Source organism: Musa acuminata, chromosome BXJ1-9, assembly GCF_036884655.1.
Source record: "Musa acuminata AAA Group cultivar baxijiao chromosome BXJ1-9, Cavendish_Baxijiao_AAA, whole genome shotgun sequence".
In the NCBI taxonomy this organism is placed as follows: Eukaryota; Viridiplantae; Streptophyta; class Magnoliopsida; order Zingiberales; family Musaceae; genus Musa; species Musa acuminata.
In genome coordinates this window covers 17,894,185-17,916,741 of record NC_088335.1, presented here as the reverse complement: position 1 = coordinate 17,916,741, position 22,557 = coordinate 17,894,185, and the positions used below count along the sequence as shown (strand labels likewise).

General features: G+C 34.3%; 1 pseudogene; it reads left to right on the top strand.

The window, feature by feature from the left end:
* Window positions 1–21,327: 21,327 nt before the first annotated feature.
* Window positions 21,328–22,557, top strand: LOC135594089 (uncharacterized; annotated as a pseudogene).

Below are 22,557 nucleotides of genomic sequence, written 5' to 3'. Positions count from 1 at the left end.
AAACATTACAAAGAAAGAAAAAAATTGCTAGCTTGCACTTCTCAAAAGAGAAGAAAGAACTCACTAAGCTTGTTGCACTTCTCCTTTTTGTTGATGACAAAGGGGGAGAAGATCTGATGATATGAGAATCATACATGGTAGGATGTAATATACTTTGATATTTTGATACCATGATGATTTGAAATATTTATGATGATGCATGCAAAACTTGTGATAATGATGCATGCAATGCAATGATATGCATATAATGTGTTGTAAATATTCATGATAAAATATTATTGTGACTTAAATTCAAGGTTCTATCAATATGATATATCGGTAGGGCGAGGTAATGTCATGCCCCCTGAATTTAATTCTCATTCACGAAGTGTGAACCTAACTCAAAATTGATAATTTTATAATTTAATAAACAATCCAGGATCTAAATACAAGGCCACTAAGAAAAATTCAAGTCAGAATTCACCTCTACAATCCACACTTCATAAAACCTGTGCAGCCTATAATCATATATCATATCACTTAATGATTCATAAAATCCAAAACCAACTCAACTATACCATAACTACATCATAAATATATAGTTGTGGGAATCTATACAATCACAAAACCAACATGTACCACATGTTTATATCATTATACAATTTAAACTTAACATTCCTAACAATCCCGATATGAGAGGTACTTTTCAAACATTTACAAGATACATCAATCCAGATTTGTTATTAATATTTCATTACGTACAAAATGTACTTATAGATTAACCACCTTTCAACTACGAAAGATTTACCCCAAAAATCTTCTAGCCTTTCACTACCTCAGCCCAATTTAAATATTTTAGCGAGCAACAAGCTATCCTGAAAAAATTATATAGCAACAGAGCGAGCATATAAAGCTCAGCAAGTTACTAACATATCCATGGCAAAGAGGATAGTTTCGAACAAATAAGGTTTCAAAATACAAGGCAGAAATACAAGAGTTCAAAGATAGCCACTCGTCGAATGCATAATTACAATGTTGTATTGTTCAAAGCATGTTTTGTTCATAACAATAGAGTAAGGGCTAATTGGAGCATATTATTGGCATAAGAAGCATATCCATGACATATGGAATATGTCAAAGCATATCAAAGACGTGTAAACATTTCGAAGCATGTCAAAAAAACAAATATAAAACATAAGCTCAAATGACACATATAATGTTGTATTCATTTCATTCTTATCTAAAGCGTGCATAGAAACACATAAACAAAGTTTTAGATATCATATCAAACACATAAAAGGTGAAGTGGGATCATAACATAATATGGTTTATCTATTTCTAAATAACCACTAAACATAAGTCTCCCACGTTTGGGAGCTCCATCCACCCACGTTTGAGTGAAGTCATAGGGGGTTGGCAGAGCATCGCAGGCTTTAAGCATAACTCTCTTTACTATTTCTAGCAAAGGTTCACATTTATCTCATAAACACCAGAGTACAAAAGGACAGTATGAACAATATAATTTGGACATATCGGAAACACATGTAGAACAACGGAATGCATGTGCCTATACGAAGCATTGCGATATAAACATGAGCTTTACATAATAAAATAATGTATACAAATAATTAAAGGACAACATTAGATAGGAATTTAAAGCAATAATGTAAAGCTCAATTGAAGTAAGAGTTTTTGCTGAAATCAAATTCCAAAGAGAAGAAATGAGAAGAGGCGAAATCGACCAAAACTCGATTCTAGTAGAATGTGAGAGGAACATTATATGAATTATTTGGATAACCAATTATACTCTAATTTATACAAAATAGGTGTCATTTGAAATATGTGTCAATATAGTTTTTAGTAAATTAAGCTTTGCATGAATTGGAGTTTACAATAGGGAGTTATAAATAATTTCGTAGCGAAAGGTATGAAAGCATTAGCTTTGTTTTACTGAATCCACAAGGTCGATGAGAACAGATGTTTCAGTTCACATTTTATTCCAAAAATTTTAAATCAGGTAAGGACAGAAAGACTTTTGAGTCTAGTTTCCAATAAATATATTTTACATGAATTTGTGTTCCCAGTAGAAAGTTATAAGCAGTTAAGCAATACAAGGTCATAAATTACAATCCTTGTTTTACAAAATATGTAGGGTTAATTGAAACAAAAGTTTTAGTAGGCATTTAAACTCCAAATCATTCAATATGGTATCAAAATAAAGATATTTTTCAAATAGATTAGTTTTACCTAAATCATAGTTTAGTGCTAAAAGTTAGGTCCTAAACAATGCATAGAGGTCAGATTACTGAAAAATTATAGATTCATTGCTTTGTATCAAAACAAAAGAAATGTCTAGTGCTAAGCTGAAATCTTTCGAATTATGTAGAATTAAAATAAAAACAAAGATTAGGATTATTATGGGATGGGGTTAGAACACTTGCCTTAGAAAAGTTTGATTCCTAAATATGGGGAAATTGATGCAAAACCTCAAGCAAAGCTTCTTCTTCTTCTTCTTCAATTCCTCTTCCCTTCTCTTCTCAAACCCACGCTGTAGTAATTATCTTAAGTTTTTCTTTAATCTTTCATCTAATTACTTGGGTTTGACAAACACAAGGGTTGCAATGTGGCAAGTATGCATGAAAGGGGCTTATGTGTCATCCATAGAATAAACATAGGTGGCACCATACTTACGTTAGTTAGTGACCATATCCTCCTTTTTTTTTTAACTTAATTTAAATCTTTGACAAATCATATCAATTTTTTAAGATTTACATTTAGGTCCCTAGCCATAAACTTTTAATATAAAATTATTTGATACAAAAGAATTATTAGCTAATCCTCATATTTACAAACAAGCATCTATAAAATTTTCAAAAAAAATGGGGGATGTTACAGGTAAGGTTAACTCCATCATCAATTAGTTGTCATCATAAAAAATGGGGAGATTGTTGAATCTTAGATTTTGATGATAAAACCAATTGATGTGTTTATGATTTGATCTATGTTTTGAGTGACGTAGGAAACTTCAATCATGGAGAGACAATTAAAGCAAGAAGAATAATGTTGGGTCGGAGTAGAACATATCAGAAGATTAGACATCGAGTCAGAGGATCGGTCGATGTATTGGCAAAAGGCTTCGAGCCATAGGTTCGGGCATCGAGCCAAGAAGAGCAAAAATTGTTAGGATCGAGAGCACTAAGAGGGGGGGGGGGTGAATTAGTGCAGCGGAAAACATTCTGCGATTAAAATCGAAAGCTGCGTTCGAACGATAAAAACAACTTCTGTATGAAAGTTGATACTAAGCAAGGTTAAAGTCAAACTATGCAGACAGTTTGCAGCTATGATGAAAACCAGAATATCGGCGCAAACTGAAATCCGACGTTCGTACGAAGAAACTGATTTACGTCTAAATGCTGATTCGTAAATCACTTGATTAGATAAGACGCAGTTTAAGCAGGAGTATAAAGGCAGTGTGCAGTTATGGTAAAGCTCAAAACGTAAACGCAATCTGCAATATGATGATCATACGAAAAAATAGATTTACGTCTAAACGCAGATTTACGTCTAAACGCAGATTTACGTCTGAACCTTGAAACTCGTTCATAAAATCGCAGAGGGCAATAAGCTATTGAGAAGTTTGCAGTGAAGGTAAAATGCTCAAAGGAAATGCAAACCGAGATTTAGAGTGGTTCGGTCAATCTTGACCTACTCCACTTTTGGCTTCCTCCACCGAGGTCACCGACGTCAACTAGAGGCCTTCCTTCAATAGGCGAAGGCCAACCACCCTCTTACAGATTCACTCCTTTTGACGGGCTTAGGAGACAACCCTTACAGAATTTTTCTCTCCTCTCTTTACAACTCAAACTTTGAAGAACAGAAAGAGGAGAACTAGCAGTTTTGAGCTCTAAGAACCACAGAAAGACAGCAAGATTTCGAGTGTGTGTTCTGTGCTTTCAGTGCTAAATGGGTGGGGTATTTATAGGCCCCAACCTAGTTCAAATTTGGAGCTCAAATCTATCAATTCTTGGAATTCCGGGATCAGGCGGTTGCACCTCCTGACTGGGGCGGTTGCACCGCTTGGCACAGCTCGAAGACTGAGCCTCTGGGCGGTGCCACCTCTGTTAGGGGCGGTTGCACCTCTTTGCCAGAGCTCGAAGACTGAGCTCAGGCGGTTGCACTGCCTGACTGGGGAGGTTGCACTGCCTGGCAGAGCTCGAAACTTGAGCTCTAGCGGTGCTACCTCTTGACAGAAGAGGTTGCACCGCCCAGTCTCACTCGGAGACTGAGCCCGGGGCGGTGCCACCTCTTGGCTGGGGCGGTTGCACTGCCCAGTCTCGCTGGGAGACATAGCCTGGGCAGTGCTACCTCCTGGCTTGGGCAGTTGCACCTCCCACAGCAATCAGGGTCCGAATGGGTTAATCCATTCGGCCCAATTTGATTCTTTTAGGGGCCCAATTGCCCCAAGATTAAGCTAATGGGATCACCTCCCATTTCTAACTTAATCAATGTGCTAACTACAATTATTTCCTAAGACATATTCTGCAGCTTGCTTCGGTGCGTCAATCGCTTCTTCCGGCGAGTTTCCGGCGAACTTCCGTCGATCATCCGACGAACCCTCGGTGATCCTCCTACGGACTTCTGGCAAACTCCTAGACTTGCGACGATCCACTTGGCAAGTTCCGACAAGCTCCTTTGGCAAGCTTCTAGACTTCTCAGATTTGTTCCCGTAGAACCTCCGACGACTGTCCGAACTTCTGTCGAGCTCTTGAACTCCCAACGTGATCATTGTCATGACTCTGGCGCAACTCCTGCTGCATGTCTTACTTTCATCGTAGTTAATCCTGCACACTTATCTCAACACACAGATTAGACAAACAATTGATAATTGACTTCATCATCAAAATCCGAGATTCAACAAAAATTATGTCAAGGAAATTGGAGTTGCGAAGGTCTACTAGCCGATTGAGCAATAGGCTGCAAGAGTGATGCACCGAAGAATCGGACGAAGCGTTGATGAACCAATGACATGACAGACAACATTTGATTCAAGCTTTATAAATATTATCTAGATAAAAGTAGGTTTTAGGTATAATTGGGTTGAAATTGGGCCAACTCAATTCAGGGCCAATTTGGCCCAAGTTTGGGTTGTACTGAACCAAGTGAAAGACCCAAACAGTGACCCAACAGGTAGAACCATCGTGGCACAGTCTTTGAGACTGTTAGGTGGTGGTACCACTAGACTAGGTGGTGGTACTACCCACTAGCAAGGTGTCTAGTAGTGGTACCGCCAGATTGGGCAATGGTACCACCTAGTGTCAGTGCTGCAGGTAGTGGTACCGCCCATCACAAGTGGTGGTATTGCCAGTACCCCAAAGACCCGGGATGAGACTAGTTTTGGCTCCAAGTTTGAATCCATTTAGAACTTATAAATACTTCTCTCATCCCTAGTTAACATGCACAAGCACATAGAGTTTAAAAGTAGGAAAATGCTGTAGCAATTACTTTTGTTTAGAATTTTGTTTAGGGAGGAGTGAGTGCTTGTGAAAGGTTGTGTCCTAAACCTGTAAAAAGGAGAAGAGGGGTGTAAAAGGGTAGTTGATCTTTGCCCATTGAAAGAAGATCAGTAGTGAAAGCCGATGGCCTCAAGTGAAGGAGAATCTAGAGTGGATATATGTTATAACGATAGAACCACTATAAAATGGTTCTTCTTTAATGCTTTTTCCTTATATTGCAAACTAAATTTTTACTTTCACTATGCTTTCATACACTTTCAAGTTAAGCATCTTTCCGATACGTTTTTATCGTATGAATATTTTTGACTCAACATAATTTTACCGTTGCACTAATTCCCCCCCTCTTAGTACCGACTCGATCCTAACAGAAGGCACAAATAGGGTTAAGGAGTCAAAAATCAATCTTTTGGTTCATAGTTATAAATTGTTTCGCATGAAACCAAGTGAGACCATTGGAGACATGTACACTCGGTTTACGGATGTCGTCAATGGTCTAAAAGCACTTGGTAAAAGTTTTTCTAATTTTGAACTAGTTAACAAGATATTAAGATCCCTTCTAAAGAGTTAGGATCCTAAATTAACTATAATTCAAGAAGCCAAGGACTTAAACAACTTTCTACTCAAAGAAATTATCAGGTCTTTGATGACCTACGAAATGACATGCAATGCATATGAAGAACTTGAGAACAACCTTCCAAAGAACAGGAAGGATTTGACACTTAGAACTCAAGAAGACCACTTGAGAGAAAACTCAAGTGATGATGATGATGATGATGACGACTTGACACTTCTAACAAAAAAATTTAAAAAATTCATAAAAAGAAACAATACTAAACATAACACTAAAAATAAAAATGAACTTAAAAAGGACCAAATACTTTGCTACGAATGCAAGAAGCTGGGGCACTTCAAAAGTGAATGTCCCCAAGTGACGAAAAAGCAATCAAAGAAGAAGAAAGTGCTAAAAGCTACTTGGGACGATTTGAGTGCATCCGAAGACGAGGAACAAACCAACAAAGAAGTTACTAACTACGCTTTAATAGTGCTTAGCGACGAGGTAAGTAACTCAATTGAAACTCATTTATCCTTTGATGAATTATTGAATACTTTTCATGATTTATTTGATAAATATAAATTAGTTAGTAAAAAATATAAATTATTATAAAAGGAGCAAGCCTCTCTTGTTAGTGAATTTGATAGATTAAAGATTAAGCATGATAATGAAATATTACCTCTTTGTACTCAATGTGAAGAGTTAGAGTCACTTAAAAAGAAAAATTTATTACGAAACCTTAGAAAAATTTAATAGATGAAGCAAATCCTTAAACATGATCGTTGCTAATAAGGATCATGTTCATAGAAGAGACGAATCGGCTTTATGAGTAATACTCATCAAAAGCCAATCATCTTTGTTAAAGGCTCAACTTTGTATGTTTCACCCCGAAACAAATGCAACTTTTATTACAAATTTAGACATTATTCTCATAAATATCCATTTAAGAGGTGTAGTCTATATAAGTTAATTTAGGTCCCTAAAGGAACCTTAAATGACTCAATGCAAAATGATAAGTTAGGTAGATCTATTTATGAGGAACCCAAGGTTAAATAGGTACCTAAAAGAAAATCATCTTTCTTATAGATATGTTTATAATCATAAGCTATGAGCAAGAGATAGTACCTTGATAGTAGATGCTTAAGGCACATGACTGGGGATCCAACACACTTCTCTAAGCTCACTATCCAAGATGAAGGATTTATCACCTTCAAAGACTACAACAAAGGAAAAAATTATTGGAAAATAAAATATAGGTAATAAATCAAACCTTTTGATAAAAAATGCTTTATTATAGATGGTTTAAAGCATAAAGGTTACACTATTAAGTTTGAATCTAATGCTTGCATTATAGAAATACCACATATGAATAGATCTGTAATTGCCTTAAGGACCAACAATGTCTATACTATTGATCTCGATGAGTTTTGTAATGAAACTTGCTTTTCTGTTTTAAATGATGATGTATGGCTTCGACATAGAAGATTAGGCCATGTAAGTATGAAACTAATCTCCCAAATTTCATCTAAAGAACTTTTAAGAGGAATCCCTAGCATTAAGTTTGTTAGGAATGAGTCAGCACTAAGTGGGGGGGTGAATTAGTACAACGAAAAAATTACCGGTTTCAAAAATCTTCATTTTGATTAAACCTGATTCCGACGAAAAATGTTTCATAAAGATATTAACTTGAAAGTGAATGGGAGCATAGTGAAAGCAATAAGAAGGTAAAGCAGTTTGTAGTAAAGGTAAATTGCTCAAAACGAAATGTAAACCATTTTACAGTGGTTTGATCGTCGTGACCTACATTGACTCTACCGATTCCTCTTCCGTCGAAGTCACTGGCATCCACTAACGATCTTCCTTCAATGGGCAAAGATCAACTATCCTTTTATAACTTGTTTCTCCTTTTGATAAGTTTAAGAGAGAACCTTTACAACCCCCTTCACTCCTCTCTTAAACAAGACTAACACTTAGAGTTTGAGAGGAGTTCACACAAGATTACAACAGTGTTTTCTTTTATTTTTGCTCTCAGTTATATGTATGTTAACTAGGGATGAGAGGGGTATTTATAGGCCTCAAGCGGATTCAAACTTGGAGCCTAAAAGTGTCTCATCCCGATTTTTCGGGTCCTAGCTATACCACCACCTGTGCTAGGCGGTACCATCGCCTAGAAGACTATTTCCGGGCGGTACCACCACCTAACAATCTCAGAGATCTGGGCGGTACCACCACCCAGACTAGCGATACCATCATCTGACATAGTCTTAGAGACTGTGCCACGACGATTTTACTTATTGGGTCATTGTTTGGGCCTTTTCTCTTGGCCCAACATAGCCTAAACTTGGGTCCAATTAGCCCCTAATTGAGTTGGCCCAATTTCAACCCAATTATATGCTAACTACGAATTTTAAGGCATACACTAAGCTAAATAAGTCTGGTAAATCTAAGTTTCTTCTGGAGAGCTTCCAGCGATCTTCCGGTGAACTTCCGATGATCTCTTGGCAATGTTCCAAGGGACTCCCAACAATCTCCTGGACTTAACGACAATCTTCTTGGCAAGTTTCGACAAGCTTCTTTGGTAAGCTCTTGGACTTCTCAGTTAATTCTGGTAGAACTTCCTACGAACATTCGGACTTCCGACGAACTCTCGAACTCCCAACGAAATCTAGTTATCGACTTTGGGACTTCATTTTACTTTATGCCTTGATCGCTATCATAGTTAATCTTACATATTTAAAATGTACTTCAATCTAGATAATTATTATAAAGCTAATCAAATGTTGTCCGGCATTCCATTGGTTCATTGGTGCTTCGTCCGAATTTTCGGCGCATCGTCCTCTCTTGCGGCCTATTGCCTAATCAGCCAGTTGACCTCTGCAACTCTGATATCCTTAGCGTAATTTTTGCTCTTCTTGGCTTGATGCCTGAACTCATGGCTCGAAGCCTTCTACCAATACGTCGATCGATCATCCGGCTCAACGTCCAATCTTATGACATGTTCTACTCCGGCCCAACATGATTCTTCTTGCTTTTAATTGTCTTTCCTTGATCGAAGCTTCCTACATCACTTGAAACATAGATCAAATCATAAACACTATCAATTGGTTTCATCATCAAAATCCGAGATTCAATAATCTCTCCCTTTTTTATGATGACAATCAATTGATGATGGAGTTTAAACCAAACTCCCCTTATCAATACGTCATATTGATAGAACTTTTAAATTTAGAAAATCATGTAATGTTTTAAAACATAAAAGTACTTTAATATTACATGTATCATGAATATTGACATAACCAATTAATCATATCATTGCATGCAACATAAAATTATGCAAGATTTCAATACATCATTCCATGCATGATTGTTCATCATAACTTCTCCCCCTTTGTCATCAACAAAAAGGAGAAGTGGCAAATATTGAATATGCAAGCTAGCAAGTTTTAGAGATGTGCAGAGTTTAGCATGTTTGCTTTTCTTTACAATGTTTAAGCTAGCAAGTTTTCGAAAACGAATGCAAGATAGCATTTTTGCCACTTGTTGAAGTGTGAAAGCTAGTAATTCTTACTTCCTTTTGCAATGTGCAAGTTGTAAGTTTTGCTTCTTAAGATAGACAAGATGACACTTTTGCTTGAGATTGCAAGCTAGCAAGATAGCAATGCATTATTTTAGAATATGCAAGCTAGCAAATTTACTTTTCTTTGCAATGTGCAAGTTAGCATGATTCGCTTCTTCTTGAATTGTGCAAGCTAGCAAATTTTATCTCCTCCTTTGTCATTGTCAAAAAGAAGGGAAGAATACAATTTTGTAATTCTTTTCCCTTTACATCAATTTTTCAAATCAAGACAAATGAGGTATCTAGAACAATTTACATCAATGATTTAATCATATATGAGGTATATAAATCATAAATACAAAGGAGTACTGAACCATAAAAGAAAAAAAATCAGTTTATGCATACAATGTTCCAAGCATCAAAGTACATTTTCTCAAGTTGTGGGTATCAAAAAATTAAGAGAAAACAACTTATGATTTATTTTGATAAATATTCTCTTTGATAAAATGAAAGAATCATGATGAACGATCTTGATTTACACAAAGTTTCAAAGCATAATTATCAAGATCATGGTTAGTTTCATAGATCTCCTATTTAGTAAATGGTAAAAAGAAACATAGGAGATATAAGATTTTGATTCATAAATCTCAAGAATATGTGAAATATTTGGATAAAAGTCATTCAAATAGATTCATCAATATCCCTTTTTTTGAAAAATTAATAAAGTAGAGAGAAAGAAACTTTTCAAGAAAAAATGCTTTTCTCTATGTAGTTATTTCAATTCATATGATTTATTTTATACAAGCATGCATTTTCCATTTATGCCAAATAAAAATATGCATCAACGTTTAAAACGGAAAAAAAATTTCATTATGGCAAAGATCAATAAGCCATTAATCACAATAATTATCATGCATAATTTCGAAATATAAACTCATTAAGCATGATCATTATGCATCATTACTTTGGGCATGATAATTAAAATATGATTTCAAGTTTTCAAGGTATAACATGCATAATTTTAAACTATAAACTCATTAAGCATGATATCAAACCTCTTAACATTTTCATTAAAACATCAAGCATGGTTTTATTGAACATAAGGCATCTTCAATCAAAATTGAAAATCAATATGGAAATCAACATGATACACACTATTGCTTCTTAAAAACATACATAAGATTAATCTTATTTAGTGTACAAGCATTAGATTTATATCTAACATTTTGTTATATTTTCATAAAACATACAATTATCATTATCATTTTCAAAATTACTAGCATTATCCCAATATTTTTTTATTTTTATTTTTTACTAACTAATTAAAAATAACACATGAAAAGCATCAAGTAATTTCAAAATAAAGTAAAGGGGTTTTGATTACCTTGTTGTCAAAAGTCATTAAAGCGTAGTTTGCCCCCTCGCCTTTGCTAGTTTTCTCCTCATCTTCGGAGGTACTCATTTTATCCATAGTTGCTTTGTGTGTCTTCTTCTTTTTTGACAACCTCTTCTTTTTAAGCTCATTTTTAATTTTCGATTCTTGTTTTATAAACTTTTTAAATTTTATTGTTAAGAGTTCAAGATCATCATGATCACCATCACTTGAGTTTTCTCTCAAGTGGTCTTCTTTTGTTCTAAGTGTCATATCCTTTTTATTCTTTGGAAGGTTGTTCTTAAGCTCTTCAAAAGTATTGCAAGTTATCTCATAGGTCATTAATGACCCAATAAGTTATTCTAAAGGAAAATAGTTCAAGTTCTTTGACTCTTGTATTGTCGTTATTTTCGAATCCCAATTTTTAGAAAGTGATCGTAAAACTTTATTAACAAGTTCAAAATTTAAAAAACTTTTACCAAGAGCTTTTAGACTATTGACGATATCCGTAAAATATATGTACATTTCTCCAATAGTCTTGCATGGTTCTATATGAAATAATTCAAAATCATGCATCAAAATATTTATTTTAGAGTCTTTAACTCTACTAGTACCTTCATGTGTGATTTCGAGTGTGTGTCAAATGTCAAAATTCGTTTCGCAAGTAGAAACCCAATTAAATTTATTTTTGTCTAGGGTGCAAAATAGAGCATTCATAGCTCTAGCATTTAAAAAGAAAGTCTTCTTCTCCAACTCATTACAATCGTTCATTGGAAGAGAAGACTTCTGAAATCCGTTTTTAATAATATTCCATAAATCGAGATTCAACAAAAACAAGAAAACTTTCATCCGAGTTTTTCAATAAGTGTAGTCCATCCCATTGAACATGGGAGGACGAACGATAGAAAAGCCCTCTTGAAAGCTGAAAAGAGTCATTTCTCTTAGTTGTTAAACCAAACGAGAAAGAACGTGGCTCTGATACCAACTGTTAGGAACGAGTCGGCACTAAGAGGAGGGGGGGGGGTGAATTAGTGTAGTGAAAAAATTACCGGTTTCAAAAATCTTCATTTCGATTAAACTCGATTCCGACGAAAACCATTTCGTAAATATATTAACTTGAAAGCAAATGGGAGCGTAGTGAAAGCAATAAGAAGGTAAAGCAGTTTGCAGTAAAGGTAAATTGCTCAAAACAAAATGTAAACCGTTTTATAGTGGTTCGATCGTTTGACCTACATCTACTCCACCGATTCCTCTTCCGTCGAGGCCACTAGCATCCACTAACGATCTTTCTTCAATGGGTGAAGATCAACTACCCTTTTATAACTCGATTCTTCTTTTGACAAGTTCAGGAGAGAACTTTTACAATCCCCTTTACTCTTCTCTTAAACAAGACTAACACTTAGAGTTTGAGAGGACTTCACACAACATTAAAATATATATATTTTTTTTTTTACTCTTAGTTGTGTGTATATTAACTAGGATGAGAGGGGTATTTATAGGCCTCAAGTGGATTCAAACTTGTAGCCTAAAAGTGTCTCATCCCAGGTTTTTTAGGTCCTAGCGGTACCACCACTTGTGCTGGGCGGTACCATCGCCTACAGCATTGACACTAGGCGGTACCACCGCCTAGAAGACTGTGTCCAGGTGGTACCACTGCCTGATAGTCTTGGAGACTGAGTTTGGGCAGTACCACTATCGAGACTAGAGGTACCATCGCCTAACATAGTCTCGGATACTGTGCTACGATGGTTTTACCTGTTGGGTCACTGTTTGGACATTTTCTCTTGTCTCAACACAGCCCAAACTTGGGCCCAATTAGCCCCTAATTAAGCTAGCCCAATTCCAACCCAATTATATGCTAACTACGAATTTTAAGGCATACACTAAGCTAAATAAGTCTAGTAAGTCTAGGTTGTTAGGATCAAGAGCGACACTAAGTATAGTGAATTAGTGTAGTGAAAAAATTATGTCGATTCGAAAGCCTTCGTACGATAAAAACCGATTTTGACTAAAATCATTTATTTCACTTTGAATAAGTAGAGAAGAAAAGGTTTGGCAGTTTGTAATGTAGTAAAGTTGAATGCAGTAAAGAGAATTTGCAATAAGAAAAGAACACACCGGAATTTATAGTGGTTCGATCATTGTGACCTACATCCACTTTCGATTCCTCCTCCATCGAGGTCATCGACATCCACTAATGGTCCTCCTTCAATAGACAAAGACCAACCACCTATTTACAATGCTTTCTCCTTTTCACGGGTTTAGGAGATAACCCTTACAAGCCTCACTCCTCTTTCTTGGATGATTACAAAGCTAAGAGAGGGAGGAGGACCCTTCTCACTTTTACAACACTTTTAATATCCCAACACTTAAGATTTTCACACTTTTGATTGCACTTTGTTACCCTTTCATACAGAAAATGGTGGGGTATTTATAGGCCCCAATGGCTTCATAATTGGAGCTAAAAAGTGTCACATCCTTGGATTTTGGGGTACTGACGATACCACTGTCATTATTGGGCGATACTACCACCTACAGTCTAACACTAGGTGGTACCACCGCCTAGTCTGGGCAGTACCACCGCTTGATAGGGGCGGTACCATCGCCCAGTCAAGGCGGTACCACCGCTGGCAACATTAATAGCCTTACCACCACCTAGTTTGGGCATTACCACTGCCCAGACCACTTGGGAGACTGGGTCACTAGGCAGTGCCACCATCGACCGTGACTTTAGGTACTGAATGAGTTGCTTCAACCGGCCCAATTCAACCCTGTTAAGGGCCCAATTGACCCCTAACTAAGTTAGTGGGATTACCTCCCAATCCTAACTCAACTTAAGTTAAACTATAATAATTAAGACATTTAACAAAACATTCTTGTTTCGGTACGTTAATTATTCTTCCGGCGAGCTTCCGACGATTTTTCGATGAACTTCCGACGATCTCTCAACAATGTTTCAGTGGACTCCCGACAAGCTCCTGAACTTTACGACGATCTTCTTAGCGAGTTCCAATGAGCTTCTTTGGCAAGCTCTTGGACTTTTCGGTCATTTCCGGCAGAACTTCTGACAAATGTGCGAACTTCCGACGAACTCTCAAACTCCCAATGAAGTCTCGATCTTGACTCTGACACAACATTTGCTTTATGTCTTACTGTTATCGTAGTTAATCCTACACACTTTTCTTAACATATAAATTAGATCAAATAATTCATAATTGATTTCATCATCAAAATCTGAGATTCAACAATCTTCCCTTTTTTTATGATGATAATCAATTGATGACGGAGTTAACCTTAACTCCCCCTTTCTATATGCCATACTTAAGAAAAGACATTCTTGAATTCAAGGCCTTTGAATTCAAGCATCAAACTGATAAGTTGTATTTATTTAAACTTATCAATATGCACATCATGATACTTATCATGATTTACATATTTCAAAATACGATACCACGTATTTATTAATAAAAATGATGTCGAGGCATGACATCCATTTTCAAGTTCAACATAGAAAGATGTTAAACAATCATCAATTTTACATATGATAGAAATTTCAAATATGAAACTTTCCTAGATTCAAATTTCAAAAAATGATGATTCATCAATCCGAGGCATGATTCCAACATGAAATAAAGCATGGTAATTTCGATATTTCATCATAATGATAGACATTTATCATTTTGATATAAAATTAAGCATGATACTAGGAATAAAACATTTATATGTAATCATGCCACATAAGTAATCATGCCACATTACGGTACATTTCAAACAAACATTTGATATTTTTTAAGTATTTGTATTTGATGATACCAATCATATTTCAAGCATTTATGATAAGATATAAGCATATATTTACAATGCCAATGCCAATTGGTCATCAATTTGCCCTTTTTTTTATATCATTTCTCCCCCTTTGTCATCAACAAAAAAGAGAACAATTCAACAATGCAAGTGTGGTAAAAATTCAAGCAAGTTTCACAATGATTTATCCAAACTATAAGCAAGAACATTGCATGATAACTTTTTGGATAAGCTAACATTTTTACTCAAGGGCTTTTTGGTTCTTCTTTAGTTGTGCAAGTTTCTTTCTTCCTTTGTCATAGAAAAAATAAGAAGAGGAAGAAGAATAAGGAAAGAATCCATCAAGAACCAAATTTCATGAAAGGATTTGAACCAAGTCAAATTCAAAATAATAAATGAGTGTCATTAAATCATGCTTCAATTTTAACAAAGAGAAAGGATTTATGAAAATGATCAAGATATCCATACAAAATCAAATCCCCATTCTTTCAAGTGATCATTACACACTAAAAATTCATAAAATTTTTCTTTCATGAGAAGAGTAAGGAAGAAGCATGGGAGTGGAGCATCACATGAAAAAAAAATTCACGAATAAAACTTTATAATTTAAATCCGTTAAAAATTCACAGGAATGAAATCCGTGAGAGATGCATTTATCAATGAATTCCATGAGAGTATATCAAAAATCATTAAGTGATGGAGCAAGGATATGAAGTAAACTTGATATCAAGGAAGATAAAAGCGAAATAAATTCATGAAAGCTCCATTCATGAAATACATTAAGAGAAAGATAGTTTAGAAAAGAAATACAACAAACTCATGCATTTGGACAATTTAACATTTCTAACTCCCTTCTAATGAAATCAAATTATTCTTCATTTAAAGGTTTTGTAAATATATCAGTCAATTGATGTTTCGTATCAATGAATTCTAAAATTACATCATGATTATTAATATAATCTTGTATAAAGTGATGCCTAATGTCAATATGTTTAGCTCTAGAGTGTTGAATATGATTTTTCGTTAAACACATTACACTCGTGTTATCACATTTTATGATAATGTTCTTAAGGTGAATCTTATAATCTTCTAATGTATTTTTCATCCATATAATTTGTGCACAACATGCACTCGTCGCTATGTATTCAACTTCGGTTGTAGATAGTATAACCGAGTTTTGTTTCTTGGAAGACCAAGAGACAAGTGCATGACCTAAGAGTTGACATGTCCGGATGTGCTTTTTCTATCTAATCTACATCCAGCAAAATCCACAACAGCATAAGCAATTAATTCAAAGTTTTTAGATTTTGGATACTATAATCCTAGATTAGTGATTCCTTTAAGATATCTAAAAATTCTTTTAACTACTTTAAGATGAGATAGCTTAGGATTAGATTGAAACCTAGCATAAAGTCCTACGCTAAACATGATGTCCGGTCTAGTTACAGTGAGGTATAGTAAACTACCTATTATACCACTATAAGCTTTCTCTACTTTCGTCAATGTATAACTTAGTGGAGGTACTCATATATGTATTGATAGCCTTTGAACTATCCATTTTAAATCATTTTAGCAAGTCTAATACATATTTTGTTTGACTAACAAAAATACCATTACTAAGTTGTTTGATTTGTAAGCCTAAAAAGAAGGTTAGTTCACCCATTAAGCTTATTTCAAACTCTTGGCTCATACTTTTGGTAAACGAGTCACATAGAGATTCATTTGTAGAACTTAAAATAATATCATCAACGTAAATTTGAACAACAAGAAAATTATTTTAAAATTTTTAATAAACAATGTAGTATCGACTTTGCCTTTAAAGAAATTATTTTAGATAAGAAATGAGCAAAGTCTCTCATACCAAGCCTTTGGGGCTTGTTTCAATACATAGAGAGCTTTAGTCAATTTAAACATATGATTAGGAAGATTATCATTCTCAAATCCGGGAGGTTGTTCAATATAAACTTCTTCAAAAATAAAGCCATTAAGAAAAGAACTTTTAACATCCATTTGAAACAACTTAAAATTATTACTACTAGCATAGGCAAAGAGCATCCTTATGGCTTCTAATCGTGCCATAAGAGTGATGGTTTCTTCATAATCGATACCTTCTTCTTGGTTGAAACCCTTGGCTACTAATCTAGCATTGTTTCTAACCACGATATCAAATTCATCTTCCTTGTTTCTAAAACCCATTTAGTACCAATAACTAAATGGTCATTTAGCCTTGGAACAAGTTTCCATACCTTATTTCTCTCAAATTGATTCAACTCTTCTTGCATTGCGATAACCCATGAATCATCTTTCATGGCTTCATCAATGCATTTAGGTTCAATTTGAGAAAGACAAGCGGTATTGGCACAAAAATTTTTAAGAGAAGAACGAGTTTGAACCCCTTTTAATATATCTCCTATGATTAGCTCCTTAGGATGACCATCTACGTACTTTCATTCCTTATGTAAGGATATTTCAAAATAAGATGCATCCAAGTTGCTAGTTGAAGGAGAAGGTTCATTTAAATTCAAAGCATCAAAATTAAGATCATCATCAAACTCTTTTTTCTTAAATTTGGAAACTTCATTAAAGCATAAAAAGATTCTTTTATAAACAAAGTTCTTTTGTTAAAAATATGAAAGGCTTTAGAACTAGAAGAATAGCCAAAAAAAATCCCTTGATCGGATTTTGCATCAAACTTTCCTAAGACATCTTTTTCACTCAAGATAAAAATTTACAACCAAAAATTTTAAAATATAAAACGTTGGGTATTTTGTTGTTCCACAATTTATAAGGAGTTTTGGAAAGTAATGATCTTACTAGAACCCTATTCATGACATAGCATGTCGTATTAACGGCTTCGGCCCAAAAATATTTGGGTAGGCTATGTTCGTTCAACATGGTTCTTGTCATTTCTTGTAAGTTTCTATTTTTTCTTTTTACTACTCTATTTTGTTGAGGATTTTTTTGAATAGAGAAATTATAGTTGTATCCATTAGATTCACAAAAATTTTGGAAATCATGGTTTTAAAATTCGCCATTGTGATCACTTCGAATTGATGAAATCATAAAGCCTTTTACATTTTGAACAAATTTATAAAACTTAGAAAAATATATAAAGCAATCATTTTTGTGTGCTAAGAAGTATGTCCAAGTGTATCTACTATAACCGTCCATAATGACAAAGGCATATTTGCTACCTCCTAGGCTTAATGTATCAATTGGTCCAAACAAATCCATATGGATCAGTTGCAATGTCTAGAGGTACTTATTTGATTCTTTGGTTTGAAACTACCTTTTATTTGTTTTCTTAGTTGATATGCATCACATACATTGTCTTTAATGAACTTAATATTAGGAATACCTCTTACAAGTTCTTTAGATGAGATTTGAGAGATTAGTTTCATGCTAGCATGACCTAATCGCCTATGCCAAAGCCAAGCATCATCATTCAAAATCGAAAAACATATTTCGATCGTTAATGTTGATAGTGTATACATTATTTTATTTTAGGGCAATCATAGATGTGTTTTTGTATGGTTTTTCAATAATGTAAGCATTGGATTCAAATCTAATAATGTATCCTTTATCACATAATTGACTAATGCTCAAAAGGTTATGCTTTAAGCTATCAACCAATAACACATCTTCAATCAAAAAGTTAGATTTGTTGCCTATGGTTCCTTTGCCAATAATTTTACCCTTGTTGTTGTCTTTGAATGTGACATACCCTTCGTTTAGGCTATTGAGCTTAGAGAATTGAGATAGATCTCTGATCATGTAGAATAGATAAAAAAAGTATATCTAAAACATGTCAATTCTTAGGTCATTCACTAGTTTCTTAGTCTTCCAAGAAATAAAATTCTGTTGCATTATCTATAGCTGAGGTTGAATATGTAGTAGTAGTTGCATGTTGTATACAAGTTATTTGGATGAAAAATACTTTAGAAGACTATAGACTTTACTCGAAAATCATTCCTATAAAATGCGATAATACTAGTGCAATATGTTTAACAAAAAATCTTATTCAACACTCTAGAACTACACATATTAATATTAGACATCATTTTATTAGAGATCATATTAATAATCATAATATATCTTTAGATTTTATTGATACAAAACATCAATTAGTAAATAGTTTTACAAAACCATTGAACGATAAATAATTCGATTTTATTATAAGGGAATTAGGCATGTTAAATCTTCCAAATGCATGAATTTTTTTATATATTTTTTTATCATTATCTTGATTTTTTTGTTTTTATGGCTTGATTTTTTTTTAATCAAGATTATTTCCTATGATTCTCTCTTTTCACTATTTACAAAAGAAGACTTGACAAAATGATTCATAATATTTCGGTTTTATGACTTGATCTTTTATTTGTTTATGTGATGATTGAAAATTTTGCAGTATTGAATTCTTCCTCTCTTCTCCTTTCTTTTTTTATAATAACAAAAGGGAGAAAGAAAATTGCTAGTATCTCAAGAGAACTAAAAGTGCTAGCTTGCATATCTGAAAAAGAGAAGTGTTATCTTGTACAGCTTAAGAGAACCAAGATTGTTATTTTGCCCATCTCAAGAAGTAAAAAGTGCTAGCTTGCACATCTCAAGAAGCAAAACTTGCAAACTTGCACATCTTAAAAAAACTTACTAGAGAAGTAAAACTTGCTAACCTTGCATGTTTCAAAAACTTGATAGTTAAACTTTTCTCATTTTCGTTGATTATAAAGGGGGAGCAATAATGATCTAATGATACTTTGAAAATGTTAAAAGTTTTGGCATCATGCTTGGTAATTTTATATTATGCATGATGATGGTTTGGATATGTTAATGTTTTAGTATCATAATGATTTTATATTATGCATAATGATGGTTTAAAAATGTTAATATTTTTGGTATCAGTTATGCCCGATGTGATGATAATTTAAAATTTTATGTTTTGAAATTATGCATGTTGATTTGAAATTATATAAATAGATGCATGCGATACTTTAACTTATGATGATGATGCATGCAATGATATGCAAGTAATAATTATCTTTAATATTATGATGATGCATATAAAGAATGCAATGTTATTTTAACTATGCATATGAAGTATGAAATAATGATCTTTGTAAAAAAAATAAAACTGATTAAAATTATTTTGACTTGAATTCTAAAGTTATCATTTTCTGAATTCAAAGTGTTTTTTAATATGGCAAATAGATATGAGGAGTTTACTTAAACTCTGTCATCAATTGGTTGTAATTATAAAAAAAGAGGAAGATTGTTAAATCACGGATTTTGATTATAAAATCAGTTTATGGAAAAAAGACAGATTTCCGACGCTTTTGTTAGTTCAGATGTAATTAAACTAGGGATGTAACAAAAAGATTAATCTTTCAGAAATATCTTATCATTATACGCATCAACAAACATCTCACGTTAAGTTCTTCATATAGAATTATGTTCATTAAGGAGCTTATGTATGCAAAACTAGCTGATCCAATCTGCTGTTACCTTTTTTTTCTGGAAGCAGAACGAAATATTGTGTCAAGTTACAATATCATTTATCTAGAACAATCTTGATTTGTTTTGGTGGAAATGCAAATAGGAGCTGATAGGTTCTATTTTATAGATGTAAAGATGTTTTGATGGTAATTATTCATCTTCCTAGGTGGTTTTTGGCTAGCTGAAGATCATTGCAGTGTTCCTCTATTTATTCGTGAATTATTTTTGTAATCTATCTTGATCTGTTGTGGCCATGCAACACTTGATTGGTAGTCTATGACATAATTTGTTTTCTATAGAGATAAATGTGAAAAAAAGGGATTAAAAGAAAAATGGTGAGGCATCTACATTGTCCTTGAAGGAGGCATCAATCGAAGTCTTACATTTGTTACAACTGATCCTCATTGCCTTTTGATTGTTGCTTCCATGACCTAATATATTTAGAAGTTCTAACTGGAGAAAGTTATGTTGAAAGAGACATTTCTTTTCTGGAATGCAGTTTATCTTTCATTATATTCTATACTCAGCATGACTTTGATCAATCCATGTCCTACACATTAATTATGTTTACATTTTTACATGAAAATATCAATTAAATTTAGCATCTTCTAAGTTATTCCAAATATGCAAATAAAATGTAGGATAAATTTCTTAACATTTATCAGATACTTGTCCTCCATCTTAAATGCATGCCAATGACTTCAGGTTAGATGAATCGCTGTATTCCTGGTCAGGAGTTCTGTAACTTGATAAAATATTTTAAAGGTATATATTTATATAAATCTTACATTCATGTCAAAGTCAATTGCAATCAGTGCCTATATATATGAAGTGGGCATCAATAAGTAATAACATTCTCAACTGTCTACAAAATTTTCCTGCTAAATTTCAGCAAAATAATGTGGTTTTCTGTGTTTAAATTTCAGTGTGACCAAAATTTCTGGCACCATGGTGTCTTCTTTTATGTTATATATGAAGATTGGGTCCAAGAATAAGTGTTGTTCCTCTGTCTTTTATGGTGTTACATATGAAGACCTCAAGAAAACTTAAATCATCTAGCATGTTGCTGCATTCTGTAGCTGCGTACTGTAACATACTACATGGTTTTCTCTTATTTTGCCATGGAAGTAAGGTTGGAGCAGGGCCCACCCTCCATGCAACAAGTATCAGTGCTTCCGCCAAGCAAGTCGTTGATTGCAGCATTGCACTACAAAGAAAAGCAGTGTGCTGTCATGGTGTGTATGACACTTCTAACCATAGGAACATCAAGAGTTTTAGATAATCATGGCTGAAGTTGAAATTATTTTGCCTTTTACCACCTTCATGATATAAGATGATCCATTGGCATGATCTGATTACTGAGCCCCACGTACAAGAAAACAGGTTATAAACTTGAAAATGAAAAGGTTGTATTGTGAATCTAAATTTTTACCTGTGAGTATAGCAAAGACACATAAGCTCAATTATCATTTGTTGATTATTGACACCACGAGAGAAGTTGCTCTAGTTTCTCGGTTTGGACAAGCTATATGGTGTTTCTGTTACATTATTATGCAACATGAGTTGTGGGGTTGAAGCCAGAGGAAATAATGTTTTTTTGTGGTCTTTTTGCAGAGTCTCATGATCATGTGAAAAGATTATCCATCCCACAGCTAGCTGGGACAGTTTGGGAAGCATGTGATGCTCTGAAAAAAACCGCAACAACAAACTGCACTGCTGTTCGGGGTGCCATGACTCAGGTATAGCAGTTTCTGTCAAGGATATCCTTTGAGAAATGGAGGAACTTAAGGAACACAAGGGTGATTCTTCTGATGACTCAGGAGACGGCATGTCCAGTAAAGCGGATGAATCAACATCTTTATCTTTATCTGATGAAGGGGGTGACTTAACTGAAGCCGACATTGATGATGACACTTCAGCTGAGGAGATGGTAACTGCACAACTAATCATCAGTGTGGTTTCCGATACACTAACTGTCGTGAAAGAGCTTATCCGGTTTATGACAGGCTTAATTAAGAGCTCCAGCCATAAGTCTAGCACCAAGGAATCAGTGGATTCCTTTGAGAAACTTGTTACCCACTGCCAATAGATGGGTTCCCAGGTTAACGAGCTTGGTGCTTCTGTTTATTCACCACAGGAGACTGCTCAAATGAAGATGAGTGCCAAGAAGATGTATTGTTTAGTTCATGAGATGCATATTGAAGTTAGAAATCTTGAAGGCACACCTGATGGTGTCTTTGGCACCTGCAAAATATTGGAGAACTCTACGAGTAACTTGCTGTTGAGTTGA